This window comes from Globicephala melas, chromosome X, assembly GCF_963455315.2.
Source record: "Globicephala melas chromosome X, mGloMel1.2, whole genome shotgun sequence".
In the NCBI taxonomy this organism is placed as follows: Eukaryota; Metazoa; Chordata; class Mammalia; order Artiodactyla; family Delphinidae; genus Globicephala; species Globicephala melas.
In genome coordinates, this window is record NC_083335.1 from 47,747,451 (window position 1) to 47,769,860 (window position 22,410).

At 36.4% G+C, this 22,410-nt stretch overlaps 1 long non-coding RNA gene across 1 annotated transcript in view; it reads left to right on the top strand.

The window, feature by feature from the left end:
* LOC115843966 (uncharacterized) overlaps window positions 1–21,843 on the top strand; it is an 890,247-nt gene extending 868,404 nt beyond the window's left edge. Inside the window, exon 7 of the long non-coding RNA XR_009560713.1 lies at window positions 19,500–21,843. This is a non-coding gene — a long non-coding RNA (uncharacterized lncRNA). The remainder of the gene's footprint in view (window positions 1–19,499) is intronic.
* The last annotated feature ends 567 nt before the right edge of the window (window positions 21,844–22,410 follow it).

Sequence of the window (22,410 nt, forward strand, 5' to 3'; positions counted from 1 at the left end):
CCTCTTCATATTTCTTGTAATGCTGGTTTGGTGGTGCTGAACTCTTTCAGCTTTTGCTTTTCTGTAAAACATTTTGTTGTTGTTTGTTTTTTTTTAAGTTATTTATTTATTTTCTTATTAGTCATCCATTTTATACACATCAGTGTATACATGTCAATCCCAATCTCCCAATTCATCACACCACAATCCACACCCCCAGCCGCTTTGCCCCTTGGTGTCCATACGTTTGTTCTCTACTTCTGTGTCTCAATTTTTGCTCTACAAACCAGTTCATCTGTACCATTTTCTAGGTTCCACATATATGTGTTAATATATGATATTTGTTTTCCTCTTCCTGACTTCACTCTGTATGACAGTCTCTAGATGCATCCACGTTTCTACAAATGACCCAATTTCGTTCCTTTTATGGCTGAGTAATATTCCATTGTATATATGTACCACATCTTCTTTATCCATTCACCTGTCAATGGGCACTTAGGTTGCTTCCATGACCTAGCTATTGTAAATAGTGCTGCAATGAACATTGGGGTGTATCTTTTTGAATTATGGTTTTCTGTGTGTATATGCCCAGAAGTGGGGTTGCTGGGTCATATGGTAATTCTATTTTTAGTCCTTTAAGGAACCTTCATAGTGGCTGTATCAATTTACGTTCCCACCAACAGTGCAAGAGGGTTCACTTTTTTCCAAAACCTCTCCAGCATTTGTGGTTTGTAGATTTTCTGATGATGCCCATTCTAACTGGTGTGAGGTGATATATCATTGTAGTTTTGATTTCCATTTCTGTAATAATGAGTGATGTTAAGCAGCTTTTCATGTGTTTCTTGGCCATCTCTATGTCTTCTATGGAGAAATGTCTATTTAGGTCTTCTGCCCATTTTTTGATGGGTTGTTTGTTTTTTTAATATTGAGCTGCATAAGCTGTTTATATATTTTGGAGATTAATCTTTTGTCTGATGATTCACTTGCAAATATTTTATCCAATTCTGTGGATTGTCTTTTCATCTTGTTTATGGTTTCCTTTACTGTGCAAAAGCTTTTAAGTTTCATTATGTCCCATTTGATTATTTTTGTTTTTATTTCTATTACTCTAAGAGGTGGATCAAAAAATATCTTGCTGTGATTTATGTCAAAGAGTGTTCGTCCTATGTTTTCCTCTAAGAGTTTTATAGTGCCCAGTCTTACATTTAGGTCTCTAATCCATTTTGAGTTTATTTTTCTATATGGTATTAGGGAGTGTTCTAATTTCATTCTTTTACATGTAGCTGTCCAGTTTTCCCAGCACCACTTATTGAAGAGACTGTCTTTTCTCCATTGTATATCTTTGCCTCCTTTCTTGTGGATTAGTTGATCATAGGTGTGTGGGTTTATCTCTGGGCTTTCTATCCTGTTCCATTGATCTATATTTCTGTTTTGGGGCCAGTACCATATTGTCTTGATTACTGTAGCTTTGTAGTATAGTCTGAAGTCAGGGAGTCTGATTCCTCCAGCTCCCTTTTTTCCCCTCAAGACTGCTTTGGCTATTTGGGGTCTTTTGTGGCTCCATACAAATTTTAAGATGATTTGTTCTACTTCTGTAAAAACTGCCGTTGGTAATTTGATAGGGATTGCATTGAATCTGTAGATAGCTTTGGGTAGTATAGTCATTTTCACAATATTGATTCCTCCAATCAGAGAACATGGTATATCTCTCCATCTGTTGGTATCATCTTTAATTTCTTTCATCAGTGTCTTATAGTTTTCTGCATACAGGTCTTTTGTCTCCCTAGGTAGTTTTATTCCTAGGTATTTTATTCTTTTTCTTGCAGTGGTAAATCGAGTGTTTCCTTAATTTCTCTTTCAGATTTTTCATCATTAGTGTATAGGAATGCAAGATATTTATGTGCATTAATTTTGTATCCTGCAACTTTACCCAACTCATTGATTAGCTGTAGTCATTTTCTGGTGGCATCTTTAGGATTCTCTATGTATTGTATCATGTCATCTGCAAACAGTGACAGTTTTACTTCTTCTTTTCCAGTTTGTATTCCTTTTATTTCTTTCTCTTCTCTGATTGCCGTGGCTGGGACTTCCAAAACTATGTTGAATAACAGTGGTGAGAGTGGATATCCTTGTCTTATTCCTGATCTTAGAGGAAATACTTTCAGTTTTTCACCACAGAGAATGATGTTTGCTGTGGGTTTGTCATATATGGGCTTTATTATGTTGAGGTAGTTTCCCTTTATGCCCACTTTCTGGAGAATTTTTATCATGAATGAGTGTTGAATTTTGTCCAAAGCTTTTTCTGCGTCTATTGAGATAATCATGTGGTTTTTATTCTTCAGTTTGTTAATATGGTGTATCACATTGATTGATTTGCATATATTGAAGAATCCTTGCATTTCTGGGATAAATCCCACTTGATCATGGTGTATGATCCTTTAAATCTGTTGTTGGGTTCTGTTTGCTAATATTTTGTTGAGCATTTTTGCATCTATATTCATCAGTGTTATTGGTCTGTAATTTTTCTTTTTTTGTAGTATCTTTGTCTGGTTTTGGTGTCAGGATGATGGTGGCCTCATAGAATGAGTTTGGGAGTTTTCCTTCCTCTGCAATGTTTTGGAAGAGTTTGAGAAGGATGGGTATTAGCTCTTCTCTATTTGATAGAATTCACCTGTGAAGCCATCTGGTCCTGGACTTTTGTTTGTTGGAAGATTTTTAATCACAATTTCCTTACTTGTGATTGGTCTGTTTATATTTTCTACTTTTTTCTGGTTCAGTCTTGGAAGGTTATACCTTTCTAAGAATTTGTCCATTGCTTCCAGGTTGTCCATTTTATTGGCATAGAGTTCCTTGTAGTAGTCTCTTAGTATGCTTTGTATTTCTGTGGTGTCTGGTGTAACTTCTTTTTCATTTCTAATTTTATTGATTTGAGTGCTCTCCCTCTTTTTCTTGGTGAGTCTGGCTAATGGTTTATCAATTTTGTTTATCTTCTCAAAGAACCAGCTGTTAATTTTATTGATCTTTAGTATTGTTTTCTTTGTTTCTATTTCATTTATTTCTGCTCTGATCTTTATGATTTCTTTCCTTCTACTAACTTTGTGTTTGGTTTGTTCTTCTTTCTCTAGTTCCTTTAGGTGTAAGGTTAGATTGTTTATTTGAGATTTTTCTTGTTTCTTGAAGTAGGCTTGTATAGCTATAAACTTCCCTCTTACAATTGCCTTTGCTGCATCCCGTAGGTTTTGGATCATTGTGTTTTCATTGTCATTTTTCTCTAGGTATTTTTTTGATTTCCTCTTTGATTTCTTTAGTGATCTCTTGGTTATTTAGTAATGTATTGTTTAGCCTCCATGTGTTTGTGTTTTTTACATTTTTTCCCCTGTAATTGATTTCTAATCTCATAGGATTGTGGTCAGAAAAGATGCTTGATATGATTTCTTAAATTTACTGAGGCTTGATTTGTGACCCAAGATGTGATCTATCCTGGAGAATGTTCCAGGAGCACTTGAGAAGAAAGTGTAATCTGCTGGTTTTGGATGGAATGTCCTGTAAATATCAATTAAATCTCTCTGGTCTGTTGTGTCATTTATAGCTTGTGTTTCCTTATTAATTTTCATTTTGGTTGATCTGTCCATTGGTGTAAGTGAGGTGTTAAAGTCCCCCACTATTATTTTGTTACTGTCAATTTCCTCTTTTAGAGCTGTTAGCAGTTGCCTTATGTATTGAGGTGCTTCTATGTTGGGAGCATATATATTTATAATTGTTATATTTTCTTTGTAGATTGATCCCCTGATCATTATGTAGTGTCCTTCCTTGTCTCTTGTAACATTCTTTACTTTACAGTCTATCTTATCTGATATGATTATTGCTACTCCAGCTTTCTTTTGATTTCCATTTGCATGGAAGATCTTTTTCCATCCCCTCACTTTCAGTCTGTATGTGTCCCTAGGCCTGGAGTGGGTCTCTTGTAGACAGCATATATATGGGTCTTGTTTTTGTATCCCTCCAGCAAGACTGTATCTTTTGGTTGGAGCATTTAATCCATTCACATTTAAGGTAATTATCTATCATGTTCCTATGACCATTTTCTTAATTTTGGGTGGTTTGTTTTTGTAGGTCTTTTTCTTCTCTTGTGTTTCCCACTTAGAGAAGTTCTTTTAGCATTTGTTGTAGAGGTGGTTTGGTGGTGCTGAATTCTCTTAGCTTTTGCTTGTCTGTAAAGCTTTTGATTTCTGCATCGAATCTGCATGAGATCCTTGCCAGGTGGAGTTATCTTGGTTTTAGTTTCTTCCCTTCCATCACTTTAAGTAGGTCATGTCACTCCCTTCTGGCTTGTAGAGTTTCTGCTGAGAAATCAGCTGTTAACCTTATGGGAGTTTCCTTGTATGTTATTTGTCATTTTTCCCTTGCTGCTTTCATAAATTTTTCTTTGTCTTTAATTTTTGCCAGTTTGATTACTATGTGTCTTGGTGTGTTTCTCCTTGGGTTTATCCTGTATGGAACTCTCTGCACTTCCTGGATTTGAGTGGCTATTTCCTTTCCCATGTTAGGGAAGTTTTCAACTATAATCTCTTCAAATATTTTCTTGGGTCTTTTCTCTCTCTCTTCTCCTTCTGGGACCCCTATAATGCAAATGTTGTTGCGTTTAATGTTGTCCCAGAAGTCTCTTAGGCTGTCTTCATTTCTTTTCATTCCTTTTTCTTTATTCTCTTCCACAGCAGTGAATTCCACCATTCTGTCTTCCAGGTCACTTATCCGTTCTTCTGCCTCGGTTATTCTGCTATTGATTCCTTCTAGTGTATTTTTCATTTCAGTTATTGTATTGTTCATCTCTGTTTGTTCTTTAATTCTTCTAGATCTTTGTTAAACATTTCTTGCATCTTGTCCATCTTTGCCTCCATTCTTTTTCTGAGGTCCTGGATCATCTTCACTATCATTATTCTGAATTCTTTTTCTGGAAGATTGCCTATCTCCATTTCATTTAGTTGTTTTTCTGAGGTTTTGTCTTTTTCCTTCATCTGGTACATAGCCCTCTGCCATTTCATCTTGTCTATCTGTGAATGTGGTTTTTGTTCCACAGTTCTCCAGGATCATAGTTCTTGCTTCTGCTGTCTGCCCTCTGGTGGATGAGGCTATCTAAGTGGATTGTGGAAGTTTCCTGATGGGAGGGACTGGTGGATGGTAGAGCTGGTTGTTGCTCTGGTGGGCAGAGCTCAGTCTCTGTAAAATTTTGCTCTCTATCAAGTCTGAATGAAAGCCTTGCCAGGTAGAGTATTCTTGGTTGTAGATTTTTCACTTTCATTGCTTTAAACATATCATGCCACTCCCTTCTGGCCTGTAGAATTTTCATTGAAAATTCAGCTAATAGTCTTATCGGAGTTCACTTGTATATAACTTGGTTTTTTCTCCCTTTCTTCTTTTAATATTATCTCTTCATCTTTAATTTTTGCCATTTTACTTAAGTGTGTCTTGGTGTGGTCCTCTTTGGGTTGATCCTGTTTGGGACTCTCTCTGCTTCCTAGACCTGGGTATCTGTTTCCTTTTTTCAGTTTAGGTTATTTTTAAGCTATTATGTCTTCAAATATGTTCTGTTTCTTTCTCTCTTCTCCTTCTGGGACCCTATAATGTGAATGTTAGTATGCTTGTTGTTGTCCTAGAGGTCTCTTGCCCTGTTCTGATTATTTTTTCTGCTAAGCTTCAGTGACTTCCACTACTCTATCTTCCAACTCACTGACCTATTCCTGTGTATTATCTTATCTACTGTTGATTCTTTCTAGTGTATTTTTATTTCAGCTATTGTATTCTTTATCTCTGTTGATTCTTCTTTATATTTTTTAACTCGTTGTTAAAAACTTCCAAATCCTCACTCTGTTCATCAAATCTTCACACAAGTTCACTGAATATCTTTACAATCATTACCTTGAATACTTTATTGGGTAGATTGCTTATCTCCTTTTGATTTAGTTCTTCTTTGGGGTTTTATCTTGTTCCTTCATTTGGAATATATTCATCTGTCACCTCATTTTGTCTAATTTGCTGCTTTTATTTCTATGTATGTGGTAGGTTGTTTATATTTCCCAACCTTGGCCTTTTGTAGGAGACTTCCTAGGTGGCCCAGCAGTGAACCCTCCTCTGGTCACCAGGGCTATATGCTCTAGGGGTGACACCTATGTGGGCTTTGTGGGTCCTTGTGTTGTTGTAGGGTGACTTCTGTGGGCAGTTTTATAGTTGTGGCTGGCCCCTAGTCTAACTGGTTGCCAGGCCTTGCCTTGCATGGAGGCTGCTGTTCTCTCATAGGTGGGACCTGGTCACAAGGTGGCTGGCCATGGTGCCTCAGGGGGTCCTGGGCCTAGCACTGGTCTACTAGTGGGTGGATTTGTGTTCCAGGATGGATGGTTGTGGGGATGGGGGTCCTGTATCTAGTATTGGTCTGCTGGTGGGTAAGGCCAGTTCCTGATATTGCTGGCTACAGGATCCAGTGTGTCTCAGGGCTGGTCCCAGCCTTCTGGTGGGAAGATCCTTGCCCCTGGGGGTCCTGGGGCTAGTACCCACCTGTAGGTGGGTTAAGCTAAGTCCCTGGATGAAGGGCCCTTGATGAAGGGCCCTGTGGGTCCCAGTGCTGGTGTCAGTCCACTGGTGGATGGGGCTTGTTCCTGACACTGCTGGCTGCAGGGTCCGTGGTGGTCCAGAGCTGATGTTCACATGCTGACTTACATGGCCTGTGCTCAGGGTGTCCAGGGGCTGGTGCCGGCCTGCTGTTGGGTGGGCTGGGTCCCACCATGGAACACTGTAGGGCTGTGGTAGTCCTGAGGCTGGTGTCTCCCTGCTGGTGTGCAGAGTCATGTCCTAGACCCTCTGGTGGATTGTGCTGTGTCCAAAGGTGGCTATGGGTTCAGGAGGTCTTAAGGCAGCTGGCTTGTTGCTTGGTGGGGCTGTGTCCTTGCCTGGCTAGTTGCTTTGCCTGAGACTTCCTAGTACTGGTACCCACAGGCTGGTGGACATGGCCAGGTCCCAGAGCTAATAAGCTAGGTGGAAGATTCCAAAATGTCACTTGCTAGCACTAGTGTCCTCTTGGTAGTATGAGCTCCCAAATATGGTTGCTGCCAGTGTCTGTGTCCCTAGTGTGAGCTCCAGTCTCTGAGAAGCTCTCCAAGATCAGCAGGTGGGTCTGACCAGGCTCCTTTCAAATTATTGCTTCTGCCCTGGGTCCTGGAACTTGTGAGATTTTGTGTGCTCCCTTTAAGAGTGGAGTCTCTATTTCCTACATTCCCCTGGTCTCCCGAATATAAGTCCCACTGGCCTTCAAAGCCAAATGTCCTGGGGTCTTGTCTCCCTTGTGCAGGACCTCCCCAGGCTCAGGAGCCCAATGTGGGGCTCAGACCCCTTGCTCCTTAGGGAGAAGCTCTGCAATTGTAAGTATCCTCCCGTTTGTGTGTCACCCACCCCAGGGTATGTATGTGTCTTACTATACTGTGTCTCCACCACTCCTACCGGTCTCATTATGGTTCCTTATTCATGTCTTTAGTTGTAGAAGATTTTTTCTGCTCATCTTCTGGTCTTTCTCATCAATAGTTGCTCTGCCAATTGTTGTAACTTTGGTGCCCATGGGAGGAGGTGAACACTTGCTATTCCACTATCTTGGCCACTACTCTTAAACTGATATTTTTTATTAAAGCTTTTGAATGGTCAAGAGGGTGATCAAAAGGAGGAAAGGAGGACTGTTGAAATAAATGTCTAGTCCCAGAATGGGACCACTCCTGCCTGGGGTGCCACATCATCAAAATGAAAGTTTGATAACTTACAGAGGTAAATGCTTTTCTTGACCAGGCATGCAGTGTATGCAGTCAACTAATCCCCAAATGCCAAGTCAGCTCTGGGGCTTCTCACTGCAAATAAGGTTGACTATGTGGCCCCAGCCAATCAGATATTTTCCACTTGTCTCTTCCTTGTTCTTTATTCTATAAAATTTTACAATAGTATTGTGTTTGACTGCTTTGTCTATATTCAAATTTTCAACTAGTCTTGTATCATGTAAATGTACCTATTCAGAGAATAATTACATAGCTTTTTATTTCCCTTACCCATAGTCACAAAGTTCAAATGACTTACTATTAAGATTATAGACCCATATAAGAAATTTAACCTTCTTTTCTCCTAAGTTCACCCTGAATATTTTTAATAAAAGGTGGTAAGAAATCAATAAAGGCATCAAAACATAGATGTTTTGCCCTATTCAAACAGAGAAAAATGAGAAAATAAACTATGTATGGACACTATTTTAATAAAGGCATTTAGTAAAAGCCTATCTTTAGATAGATATATAGGTAGGTAGTAGGTAGATAGAGATGTAAATATGTAGTATCTATCTATCTATCTATCTATCTATCTATCAGTCATCTCTCCTAAAATATAATGGGGTAGCTTGGTTATTTTTCTTGAAGATAATTTTAATACCTTGTCCTGAGATAAACCTTATAAAGAATGAAAAACACATGTATAATTATATTCCCTAGATGACTAGGTAGACACTCTTGCCCTTTCAGTTCAGTTTCTCATATCCTTATTTCCAAGACTAGAACAGGAAAAAAGTATATCATCTAGGAGTAGCTCAGCCCACATACATGTAAATATACATAATGCACACACATACTTATATGTGCTACCTTACCCCAGCCTAACTCTTCTGAGGAAAAAGAAAAGGTCTCTAGAAAACAATGCTGTTCCTTTTAAAGTTCAGAGATTCACTTACTTGATTTAAATAGATTGTCTTATTTCTTTTTTAACAGAAGAAAACTGAGTGACCTGTTTTCAAAATTTGTAAGATGAGTTTGTAGATGTAGTCTTTCTTCTCCACTGCTATGTTACTTAGTGTCTAGAAGAGTACCTGGAATGTAGGAGACATTCAATAAACAATTGTTCAGTGAATAAATAAATTCCACACTTACATAAAAGATAGCAAATGCTGGCATAAGTTTGTTGCTTTGGCATGCATTTATTGACAGAACCAATTTACCATCCAAGAACTTAGAATGTTTCATTTAAGATCTCTTTTCAGAGAGAAAAAAGGATAAATATTATTACAATTGCCTTACCACCCAAATTGGGATAGTTGAAAGTAATTTAAACACATTCTCTTTTTCAACTCCATCTCTCAAAATTAGCTATGTGCATATAATTATCCTAAATTTTTTCTGGAGTGTCAGAAAAATTGGCTCTCTAGAAAGAAAGGAAGTCCCTTTAAAATATTTTTTAATGATTGTGGGTGAATAAAATATAGTCGCTATGAACTATGAATAAGTTACATCTCTTATTTTGGGCCATTTAACTAAGTAGTAGTCTTTTTTCTCTCTGTGATTCCTCCAGTTAAACCCTATGGAGGTAAAACAAAGTGAAAAGTAGATTTATGTAATTTGACCTTTTTTTTTTTTTTTTTTTTTTTTTTACAAAAATCCACCCATCCCTAAGCATAGGCAGATGAAGAATCACGTAAATAGTTCTGTTTGTTTTGTTTTGTTTTTTAAGGCTGGCAATAAGATCTGTACTCAAAGCCAGTGACACATCTTGTATCCTGTATTGGGTCTCTAGGGAGCTACAGTTTAAAATCAGAGTGCACTCATAGAATTAAGGCATGTTAAGCTCTCATCCTTTAAGATTGAAACTTGAAAAGTTTATCAGACACATTCTTCTATATGTCAGCCTTAAGCCAGTGAGACAGGCCAGGGAAGTTTTGATGAAAAGTTTGTAAAAGTTTTAGAATAGAAAATGCTTCTAGAAAGGTCCTGGGAAGTCTGGGGCAGCATTAACAGATTGTGCATGTGGGCTGGGCAGCAGCAACCAGGAAAAGGGGAAGGGCTGTGTGTAACAAAGTATGAGGGTTAGGAATACCAGCTGGTTCACCTTTTACAATTTTATCTGGCATTTATCCCTGGTTTGTCTTCAAATATTAATTGGTAGCTCTGTGATTGAAAGTTAGAATGAAATTAAGGAAAAAAGGGGAAATTTTCTAAAGAAAATATTTGTTTCTCAACATTAAAGAGACTTCCCTGTGGCTTAAACAGGCCTCACTTCCTCACATTCAAATAGTTGTCAGAGATTTTATGGCAAACTTTAAGGGAAACCAAAAATCACTCAAACTCTAGAGAGTTTTCACAGATTAGAAATAAATGTAGCCATAACTAAATTGTCTAACTTACTTGGTGTTTATCATTTTATTACTTTATGGGAAAAAAGCAATCACTTCCTTTTGTCATCTTCTGTAACACAGAATCTAGGAAAGCTTTCATCAAGGAACCATTAATTCTACTTTGTGTTTGTATCTGATCACTGAACTTATGGCATGACAATATTTCCATCACTGTCCTGGTTAAAAAATGTCAATGCCTCCTCTTCAACAAGTAATAGTTATCTTTATTATGCAAACACATATCTTAAATTCCTAAAGAGTAATTCATTCAACTCTTCCTTAGGAAATAATACTTATGTGTAGTTGTTGTTGTTGTTTTAACCAGCACTTTCTAAACAGGGCAATGATTATTTCCAAATTTGATGCTCAGTGGTTTTTTTTCTTTTTTTAAACATCTTTATTGGAGTATAATTGCTTTACAATGTTGTGTTAGTTTCTGCTGTATAACAACGTGAATCAGTTATATGTATACATATATCCCCATATCTCCTCCCTCTTGTGTCTCCCTCCTACCCTCCCTATCCCACCCCTCTAGGTTGGTCACAAAGCACCAAGCTGATCTCCCTGTGTTATGTGGCTGCTTCCCACTAGCTATCTATTTTACATTTGGTAGTGTATATATGTCAATGCTATTCTCTCACTTAGTTCCAGCTTACCCTTCCCCTTCCCCATATCCTAAAGCCCATTTTCTACCTCTGCACCTTTATTCCTGTCCTGTCCCTAACTTCATCAAAACCATTTGTTGGTTTATTTTTTAGATTCCATATATATGTGTTAGCATATGGTATTTGTTTTTCTTTCTGATTTACTTCACGCTGTATGACAGCCTCTAGGTCCATCCACATCACTACAAATAATTCAATTTCACTTCTTTTTATGCCCGAGTAATATTCGATTGTATCTGTGTGCCACATCTTCTTTTTCCATTCATCTGTCGATGGACACTTAGGTTGATTCCATATCCTGACTATTGTAAATAGTGCTGCAATGAACATTGTGGTACATGTCTTTTTTGAATTATAGTTTTCTCATGGTATATGCCCAGTAGTGGGATTACTGGGTCATATGATAGTTCTATTCTTAGTTTTTTAAGGAAACTCCATACTGTTCTCCATAGTGGCTATATCATATACATTCCCACCAACAGTGTAAGAGGGTTCCCTTTTCTCCACACCTTCTCCAGCATTTATTCTTTGTAGAAATTTTGATGATGGCCATTCTGACTGGTGTGAGGTGATACCTCATTGAAGCTTTGATTTGCGTTTCTCTAATGATTAGTGATTTCAGCATTTTTTCATGTGTTTGTTGGAAATCTGTGTATCTTCTTTGGAGAAATGTCTAGTCTTCTGCCCATTTTGGATTGGGTTGTTTGTTTTCTTGATATTGAGCTGCATGAGCTGCTTGCATATTTTGGAGATTAATCCTTTGTCCGGTGCTTCATTTGCAAGTATTTTCTCCCATTCTGAGGGTTGTCTTTTTGTCTTGTTTATGGCTTCCTTTGCTGTGCAAAAGCTTTTAAGTTTCATTACGTCCCGTTTGTTTACTTTTGTTTTTATTTCCATGTCTCTAGGAGGTAGATCAAAAACATCTTGCTGTGATTTATGTAGAGTGTTCTGCCTATGTTTTCCTCTAAGAATTTTATAGTGTGTGGTCATACATTTAGGTCTTTTATCCATTTTGAGTTTATTTTTGCGTATGGTGTTAGGGAGTGTTCTAATTTCATTCTTTTACATGTAGCTGTCCAGTTTTTGCAGCACCACTTACTGAAGAGGCTGGCTTTTCTCCATTGTATATTCTTGCCTCCTTTATCAAAGGTAAGGTGACCATATGTGCATGGGTTTATTTCTGGGCATTCTTTCCTTTTCCATTGATCTATATTTCTGTTTTTGTGCCAGTACCATACTGTCTTGATTACTGTAGCTTTGTAGTGTAGTCTAAAGACAGGGAGCCTGATTCCTTCAGCTCCATTTTTCTTTCTCAAGAATGCTTTGACTATTTGGGGTCTTCTGGGTGTCCATACAAATTGTAAAATTTTTGGTTCTAGTTCAGTGAAAAATGCCATTGGTAGCTTGATAGGGATTGCATTGAATCTGTAGATTGCTTTGGGTAGTATAGCCATTTTCACAATGTTGATTCCTCCAATCCAAGAACATGGTATATCTCTCCATCTGTTTATCTTGTCTTTAATTTCTTTTGTCGGTCTCTTATAAGTTTCTTCATAGAGGTCTTTTTCTCTTTAGGAAGGTTTATTCCTCGGTATTTTATTCTTTTTGTTTCAATGGTAAATGAGATTGTTTCCTTAATTTCTCTTTCAGATTTTTTGTCATTAATGTATAGGAATGCAAGAGATTTCTGTGCATTAATTTTGTATCCTGCTACTTTACCTAATTCATTGATTAGCTCTAGTAGTTTTCTGGTAGCATCTTTAGGCTTCTCTTTGTGTAGTATCATGTCATCTGCCAACAGTGAGTTTTACTTCTTCGTTTCTGATTTGGATTCCTTTTATTTCTTTTTCGACTCTGATTGCTGTGGCTAAAACTTCTGAAACTATGTTGAATAATAGTTGTGAAAGTGGACAACCTTGTCTTGTTCCTGATCTTAGTAGAAATGGTTTCAGTTTTTCACCATTGAGAATGATGTTGGCTGTGGGTTTGTCATATATGGACTTTATTATGTTGAGGTAGGTTCCCTCTATGCCCATTTTCTGGGGAGATTTTGTCATAAATCAGTGTTGAATTGTGTCTAAAGCTTTTTCTGCATATATTGAGATTATCATATGGCTTTCATCCTTCAGTTTGTTAATATGGTGTATCACATTGATTGATTTGCATATATTGAAGAATCCTTGCATTTCTTGGATAAACCCCAATTGATCATCTTGTGTGATCATTTTAATGTGCTGTTGGATTCTGTTCGCTAGTGTTTTGTTGAGGATTTTTGCATCTATGTTCATCAGTGATATTGGTCTGTAGTTTTCTTTTTTTGTGACATCTTTGTCTGGTTTTGGTATCAGAGTGATGGTGGCCTCATAGAATGAGTTTAGGAGTGTTCCTCCCTCTGCCATATTTTGGAAGAGTTTGAGAAGTGTAAGTGTTAGCTCTTCTCTAAATGTTTGATAGAATTCACCTGTGAAGCCATCTGGTCCTGGGCTTTTGTTTGCTGGAAGCTTTTTAATCAGTTTCAATTTCAGTGCTTGTGATTGGTCTGTTCATATTTTCTATTTCTTCCTGGTTCAGTATTGGAAGGTTGTACTTTTCTAAGAATTTGTCCATTTTTCCAGGTTGTCCATTTTATTGGCATGTAGCTGCTTGTAGTCGTCTCTCATGATCCTTTGTATATCTGCAGTGTCAGTTGTTACTATTCCCTTTTCATTTCTAATTCTGTTGATTTGAGTCTTCCTTTTTTCCTTGATGAGTCTGGCTAATGGTTTTTCACTTTTGTTTATCTTCTCAAAGAATCAGCTTTTAGTTTTATTGGTCTTTGCTATTGTTTCCTTCATTTCTTTTTCATTTATTTCTGATCTGATCTTTATGCTTTCTTTCCTTCTGCTAACTTGAGTTTTTTTTGGTTGTTCTTTCTCTAATTGCTTTAGGTGTAAGATTAGGTTGTTTATTTGAGATTTATCTTGTTTCTTGAGGTAGGATTATATTGCTATTCACTTCCCTCTTAGAACTGCTTTTGATGCATCCCTAGGTTTTGGGTCATCTTGTTTTCATTGTTATTTGTTTCTAGGTTTTTCTTGAATTCCTCTTTCCTTTCTTCAGTGATCTCTTGCTTATTTAGTAGCTTATTGTTTAGCCTCCATATGTTTGTATTTTTTACAGCTTTTTTTCTTGTAATGGATATCAAGTCTCATAGCACTGTTGTCAGAAAAGATACTTGATATGATTTCAATTTTCTTAAATTTACTGAGGCTTGATTTTTGACCCAAGATGTGATCTGTCCTGGAGAATGTTCCAGGATCACTTGAGAAGGAAGTGTATTCTATTGTTTTTGGATGGAATGTCCTATAAATATCAATTAAGTCCATCTTTTTAAATGTATCATTTAAAGCTTGTACTTCCTTATTTATTTTCATTTTGGATGATCTGTCCATTGGTGAATGTGGGGTTTTAAAGTCCCCTATTATTTTTGTGTTACTGTCGATTTCCCCTTTTATGACTGTTAGCATTTGCCTTATGTATTGAGGTGCTCCTATGTTGGGTGCATAAATATTTACAATTGTTATATCTTCCTGTTGGATTGATCCCTTGATCATTAGGTAGTGTCCTTCTTTGTCTCTTGTTCTAGTCTTTATTTTAAAGTCTATTTTGTCTGATATGAGAATTGCTACTCCAGCTTTCTTTTGATTTCTATTTGCCTGGAATTTCTTTTCCTATCCCCTCACTTTCAGTCTGTATGTGTCCCTTGGTCTGAAGTGGGTCTCTTGTAGACAGCATATATATGGGTCTTGTTTTTGTATCCATTGACTGAGGCTGTGTCTTTTGGTTGGAGAATTTTATCCATTTACATTTAAAGTAATTATCAATATGTATATTCCTATTCCCATTTTCTTAATTCTTTTGGGTTTGTTTTTGTAGGTCTTTTCCTTCTTTTGTGTTTCCTGCCTAGAGAAGTTCCTTTAGCATTTGTTCTAATGCTGGTTTTGTGCTGCTGAATTCTCTTAGCTTTTGCTTGTCTGTAAAGGTTTTAATTTCTCCATCAAATCTGAATGAGATCCTTGCTGGGTAGAGTAATCTTTGTTGTAGGTTTTCCACTTTCATCACTTTAAATATGTCCTGCCACAGCCTTCTGGCTTGCAGAGTTTCTGCTGAAAGATCAGCTGTTGACCTTATTGGGATTCCCTTGTATGTTATTTGTTGATTTTCCCTTGCTGCTTTTAATATTTTTTTCTTTGTATTTAATTTTTGATAGTTTGACTAATATGTGTCTTGGTGTGTTTCTCCTTGGATTTATCCTGTATGGGACTCTCTGCACTTCCTGGACTTGATTGACTATTTCCCATATTAGAGAAGTTTTCAACTATAATCTCTTCAAATATTTTCTCAGTCCCTTTCTTTTTCTCTTTTTCTTCTGCGACCCCTATAATTTGAATATTGATGCATTTAATGTTGTCTCAGAAGGCTCTGAGACTGTCCTCAATTCTTTTCATTCTTTTTTCTTTATTCTGCTCTGCAGTAGTTATTTCCACTATTTTATTGGTCAGGTCACTTATCTGTTCTTCTGCCTCAGGTATTCTGATATTGTTTACTTCTAGAGAATTTTTAATTTCATTTATTGTGTTGTTCATCATTGTTTGTTTGTGATTGGTCTGTTCTTTAGTTCTTCTTATTCCTTGTTAAACGTTTCTTTAGTTCTTCTTATTCCTTGTTAAACATTTCTTGTATTTTCTCCCTTCTATTTCCAAGTTTTTGGATCATCTTGACTATCATTACTTGAATTCTTTTTCAGGTAGACTGCCTATTTCCTGTTCATGTGTTAGGTCTGGTGGGTTTTTACCTTGCTCTTCTTCTGCTACATATTTCTCTGTCTTCTCATTTTGGATAACTTACCGTGTATGGGGTCTCCTTTTCGCAGGCTGTAGGTCTGTTGTTCCCATTGTTTTAGGTGTCTGCCCCCAGTGGGTGTGGTTGGTTCAGTGGCTTGTGTAGGCTTCCTGGTGGAGGGGACTGGTGCCTGTGTTCTGGTGGATGGGGCTGGATATTGTCTTTCTGGTGTGCAGGTCCATGTCCAGTGGTGTTTTCTGGGGTGTCTTTGGCCTTATTGTGATTTTAGGCAGCCTCTCTGCTCTGGGTGGGTTTGTGTTCCTGTCTTGCTAGTTGTTTCACATAGGGTGTCCAGCACTCTAACTTGCTGGTCATTGAGTGGAGCTGGATCTTAGCATTGAGATGGAGATCTCGGGGAGAGCTTTTGCCATTTGATATTACATGGAGCTAGGAGGTCTCTTGTGGACCAATGTCCTGAACTCAGCTCTCCCACCTCAGAGGCACAGACCTGACACCTGGCCGGCACACCAAGGCCCTGTCTGCCACACGATTAACAGTTGGCAATAGAAAGCCTGTAAACCTCTCTTCATGGTATCATCTGGTCCTGCTTGTCCTCCAGTTTATTCATGATTCTGTCCTGGAGTACAGCCTGTGAGTTAAGTCTTAAGTGTTAATTCACTGCCTCCTCCATCTTTATAACAGAATTTGGCTTATATCCTACTCTACTAACATAAACTTTGCTTACAGACTGATTACCAGTGTGGAATGCTAACTCCTGTACCACAACAATTAATGGTCTTGTGATCTATCATAATTATGCAGAGTTAGACATCCCTCTTCACCAGCACTAAAATGCAGACTAAGATAAGAAATTTTCTAGTCATAACTCTGACAACTCAACTGACTTTAGTCAGGTCATCTGCCAGATGACCACATTATCTTTATTTAATATTTAAGTCTAATATAGCTCTCACTGTGTGCTAGGAATGGCTACATGTACTTTATAAACATTAGTCCATTTAAACTTCACAACAGTGTGATGATTTAGATATGCTTATTTTCATAACTTAACATATAAGGGAACTGAGGTGCAGAGAATCCAAGTTACCCAGTGATGAATTGGGTAACTTGGAATCATAACCTGGCAGTCCAACTCCAACTCCTCACCACTACACTCTATCACCTTTCAGTACAGATTATTTTAAGGCAGCAATTATCTGAATGTTGGTTTTCTGTCTTTTCTATAAATTGGATTAAATAGCACTAAATGGTTTTCAGGGCACCAGGGATTACCCTTGGTTAGACCGTGGGTAGCAACAGGTCTTCAGATAATGCCAAAGGCTTTATCTTCAGTCAGTGGCCCCAGGAAGATCTCAAGGTGATATGAGTGACAACAGATAGATTCAAGAATCAGGGTGCTGTGCTGTTGGAAGTGATCTTAGTCAAGTTCCAGAGGGTGTCAGTATCATCTCAAGGTTACCAGATCACTTACAAGTACCAAAAGGAAAAAGAATTATCAATCATTAAGTAGTCTCCTATGGAAGGTCAATTAAGAGATACTAAACCATGGAAGAAATTAATAAGTCTCATTTCTAAAAAAAATATCAGGCTCATGGATATTCATTATTAAAAGAAAATTTCCTATATTTTAAAGATAGGTGAAATCCCTCCATTTGGGATGATCATGAATAACAGAGGATCACTTTCATTTGGAGTTTCTTATTTACTTATCCAGATACTTGAGTTCTTAATTAGCCATGAAACTAAAATCGCTGACCATCTTCTTCAATTGGTATTCAGTACTATTTACAGAAACTAGTTCAGAAAACTCAGAGAAAAAAGTCTTAACAATCATGCAGTTCCAGTTTTAAATCATATGTTCATGACTATTAGTAGTCCTAAGTTCTTAAGTAGGAACTCACAATTCAGAAAGCTGTTCCAATCCAAGATAAACTCTTCTAGAGCTGGCTCTACATTACACTGACCCAACAGATTTAATTATTTTCCAGATTAGTATAACCAAATGCGATTCTACAGAACTGATATTCATTAAATTCCTAGGAAATTACTTGTATTTTCAACGAATTCTGAAGCTGAAACAGTAGCTTTTTTTCTTCCTAAAATCTTGTAAACTTAATAATTTACAAGGTTCTCAGTGTCAGATCTTACAAGGTTAACATTCTAGCAGATGAGGTCATACAAATTAATGTTGAACAAAAAGGAAAGACCAGATGAATGTTGCACTTCAATCATCTGTGACCTAATCGTCTTGTGACGTACAGGATGACCCAGGAAAAGGGAGAAATGATGGCACCAACAATTAAATCTAATTAAATAATTAGTAAAATTTGGCCAATAGATCTGATTAATCAAAAAATGCAAGATAAAAAGATCCAGTATAATAGTCAACAATGTCAGGGTCTGTTTGGACAATGTTTAGCAATTGATATCTTACAAATAATTCTGACGAAACTTAAGGTTATTACGTCTTACACCCTATCTGCCAAACTCAAGCCTCTCTTTGGCACCCTGAGCCTTCTATTTAATTCTAATTAACTTTCTCAGAGTAAATTTAGGATAAATATATTCTAGTAATTGTGTAATTCTAAATAAATGAATGCACATTCATATGAAAGAGATTAATTCCAGAATAGTCTCTGATCTCTTTTAGAAACAGTGTCCAGCACTAGACCATGCTTTTTCTTTGACCAAGTGAGTTTTTATTGGAAAAGTTTGCAATCAGTCCATGATTTACATTGAACAAGTATATCTATTACTATAACGTGCTAAATACCAACTATAAAAATCAAAATACATATTTATCACTTATTTATTAATCTATCTCTCTATCTTTACTTTTGTCTGTGGTAATACTGTCTACCTTCTGACAATGAAAACAAATATGTTCAAGTCCTTCTCCATAAAGTATGGCCACAGAAAACACACCAAATGATTTGCCTTGTCATTGTAGTTATATTACATTAAAATTTAAAAAAACAAATAAAATTTGAAAATCCCTAATTGGGAGAGATTTCAAACATAAAATGTTTATACATCTTAAATAGTTGCTTTATAAGTTTGTCAAATTCTCCTCTCTTTAGTATATCCTTATTTAGTATCTGTTCTTGTTTTCTACAGCAGCTTAGCTTAGAACATGCAGATATCTCACCAACTGAAAAGTAAATTAATAATAAAAAATCACACCTAAATCAAAGTGATTTTAGCTTTCACATTAAGACAGATCCATCATTAAAATCAATATCCCTCCTTGAATTAAAAACCTGTCAGATAACTGACAGGCTCAGTCCTTCATTCTTTTGGATCCAATGTATTTTTTAAAAGTCTTTTTGCAAAACGCTACTGTACTTTGCTTTAATGTTAATATTAAAACTGTAATTTAAATGTACTCTGTGTTAAAAAGGCACAATAAAAACAAATTATTACAAATAGCTCCACATCAGAAATTTCATTTGTCAGCTACTAAAATGAAGAAATTAGTATTCAGAGGTAAACCTCCTAAAATGATCAAAATATTAAATTGCTATTTTATTTCCTAACTTTATTATTTGATATTAGTTAAGTATAATATACTTACTGTATATTAACTAAAATTAACAAGTTTATAAGTTTTTTTTAAGTTTCAAGAAATACAATCGTGTGACATATGGTTACACAAGCTTATTCAACATTCACATTAATTAACCTGTGCTAATTTAAAAATCAGATAAAAGTACAACTAGGAAAAACAAATCACATTTACAAAGGCCATTAACCCATAATACTCGGTAAACTTTTTAATTTCACTATATAAATTACCAAAGTTTTCATAGGATTTGTAAAATTTTCTTTTACAGATACCCCGAGTGTAATCAGATTCCTTTCATCAACTGCTTCTAAGAGATTGGGTCAAGATCTAGGAGCACAAAGGAAGAACTTTACCAGAGATACTCTGAGAAGGAGGCTGACAAGATTTTTCTGCTAATCCACACAACATTACAGGAAATTATAGGACAAGGCTTATACACCTCATTGGTGTAAATCACCTATACCAGACAACAGCTCAACAGATTGGTCAACTACTGAAAATCAAGTGGACATAATAATGCCACCAGCTGAGATGATTGTGCAGATCCTTCTGTAAGATTTCTTTAGCATCTGAATTTATATAAAGCTGCCCTGCTCAGACAGAACCCATCTCATCTTGGAGGACTAATATTCCAATCCTGTGAACTGTGTCACTGGGAAGTGACAAATTCCATGCTGTACCGAACTGGCTCTTAAGAACTAAGACTGCTCTTAGAAGTGAGAGAAAAAGAGACACTGGTTCTCAACAAATTCCACTGAGGTGTAGACACATCTTTCCAGTGTGTGATAGACTTCTAGACTGTTGCTAAAGTTAATCCTAATATTAATAATATCCTACTTAAATACTTCTCCCTAGTATTCCTATTTAATGTCAGTAGGTTTATTTATCATTTAATGTACTGAGAATTTACAAAGTTAAAATTGTTAACTAGATCATTATTATTTTGTGGATAAGATGTTCTTCCATTGTTGTTACTATATTTTCCTGGATATAGAGGCTGAAAACTAAGGGATAAGTAAGCACAAAGTGTATTTTTTCAGACTTAAATCTTAAGTCTAAAGTTATTTTTGTAATAATGAATTAATACCCCTGTAATATTTAATGCTGTTGTTTTTTGTTAACTAATTCTACTATCTTGCAACAAAGATGCCTTTAGACAAGTGGTGTTGCCCTGATTGTAAAGAGCCATGTCTCCCTACTCTGGCTCTAGGTCATTGGTTACTACAGACTAGACTTGTTCAAAATGATTATTCAGAAGCTGACCTAGATCGAATGTTCAGAGCTAGTTTTTGCCCTCAGTGTCACCACTCAATTACAGGCCTTACTCAGCCTCCTTTTCCCATTGAGTGGGCTCCCTCAAATTTTACCAGGTGGACACATGAGAAGGCCTTTCATCCCATTCACCAAGGCCCTCCACTGGTTAGGAAAAATATATATCAGTCCAAACTGGTTACATTTAATGCTGCATTGCATTTTATTTTGTCCAGGACCAATAAAGTCTTAGACCACAGGCTTGGCGGTTATATTGAAATGGCATCTGAAAGAGAAATAACATTAACTACATCTTCAGTTCCTTTATTGGATGACTCTGTTCCTGAGGGTTCTGCCACGGAGTACACAGACTTAACGCCATCAAATGATGGCTTTATTTCTGAGGAGTTTTCATGGAGAAACCAGACTACTTTTAAATAGCTCTCTTATTCTGCTATCCAGTTAGTTCCAGATAAGATCATTGCCTCTTTCTATAGTCATAAGTCTAATGTTATGTTTCTAATTACTGAGGTTAAAAATGTAATCCAGGTATAGTACCTAGAACTCTATTTAAAAGGTACTATCACAGTGCTGTCTTAAATAATTATAACTTAACATGATATAAAGTGAAAAGGACAATATGCTTTTGTTAACTGCTGTAAATTTGTTCTTAGAGCTTTCCAAACTATTTTAAATATAGTTTTCTCTGAGTTATTTTAGGGCTTAATATGTGGCTTGTATACATCACCTTCACATATATAAACTTAAGTAAAAAGCTTTATCACTTGGACATGATTTAACATAATTCTGATTTGCTTCTTATATCCCTGAGGCTTATTCTCTTAATGCTAAGCATAACACTTTGGGACTAGGTAATTTACATCTATTAAAAACCTCACTCAAATACAATGGCTTACAATGAAGATAGTACATACCTTATAGTTGCCTACTTGTATAAGATTTTTCCTCAACAGTTCCAATGTTCAAACCAAGGAAGACGACCAAACATATCACAAGTGTAATAATTGTGGTAAAATTTATGGGAAGCGAAGGGAAAGCATTTGGACATATGAGTGAATTCCAAAATAAAAAATAATCATAATATTTCTGATTCTTACAAGTATGCAGAGGTTTGTTTGGTTTTCTTTGTTTTCTTTAAACTACTGTTTGGAGAAAGAAATACTTCCCCATTTCTGTCGCATTGTATTTACCCTCAATAATTCAACTGTTTACATACAAATTTCCAGAAAGTTTTTTAGAATTTTATTTTAACCGCATGGGTGAGGTTTCTTATAATGATCTAAAACATCAAGATGTTCTGTAAAAAAGAGCCCAATGAGATGTACTAATAATACCTGTGTCTCGTCACATTGTTTCAAAGCTTTCTTCATCTTTGTTGTCAAAGTTATTCTTGCCTATAAAATAAACGTTTGCTTACAGATGAATTACCAGTGGAGAGTGATTAATAATTTCCTTTTTCATGAAAAGTATTTAGGGCCATCAAAATCTTTAGATTCATTCCTTTGCCTCCTATTTAGTGTAAATGAAGATGTGCCACAATGCATAATACTCTTTTTTTCCCATTTACTCATTCATTCAATAAAGACATGAGTTCCTATACTTTATCAAGCACATTGTAAGCACTAGAGGTATAGTGTCAAGCAAAAACATGCACAATCCCTGCCCTCATAGTATTTAAAGATATAGTGGTGGAGACAAAAAATAATCAACTAATGATACAAATTAAAGCAAAGTTACAACTCTGATAAAGCCTAGAAAGAGTTTCACAGAGCTCTGAGAGCAGTTAGTGGTGGGTTTGGCCCAGGCAATGCCACTGAGATGACATCTGAAGTATACACAGGAGTCAGGTGAACAAGTGAGTGAAGAACATTCTATGCAGAGGACAAGTGCATAGCTTTATAAGACAA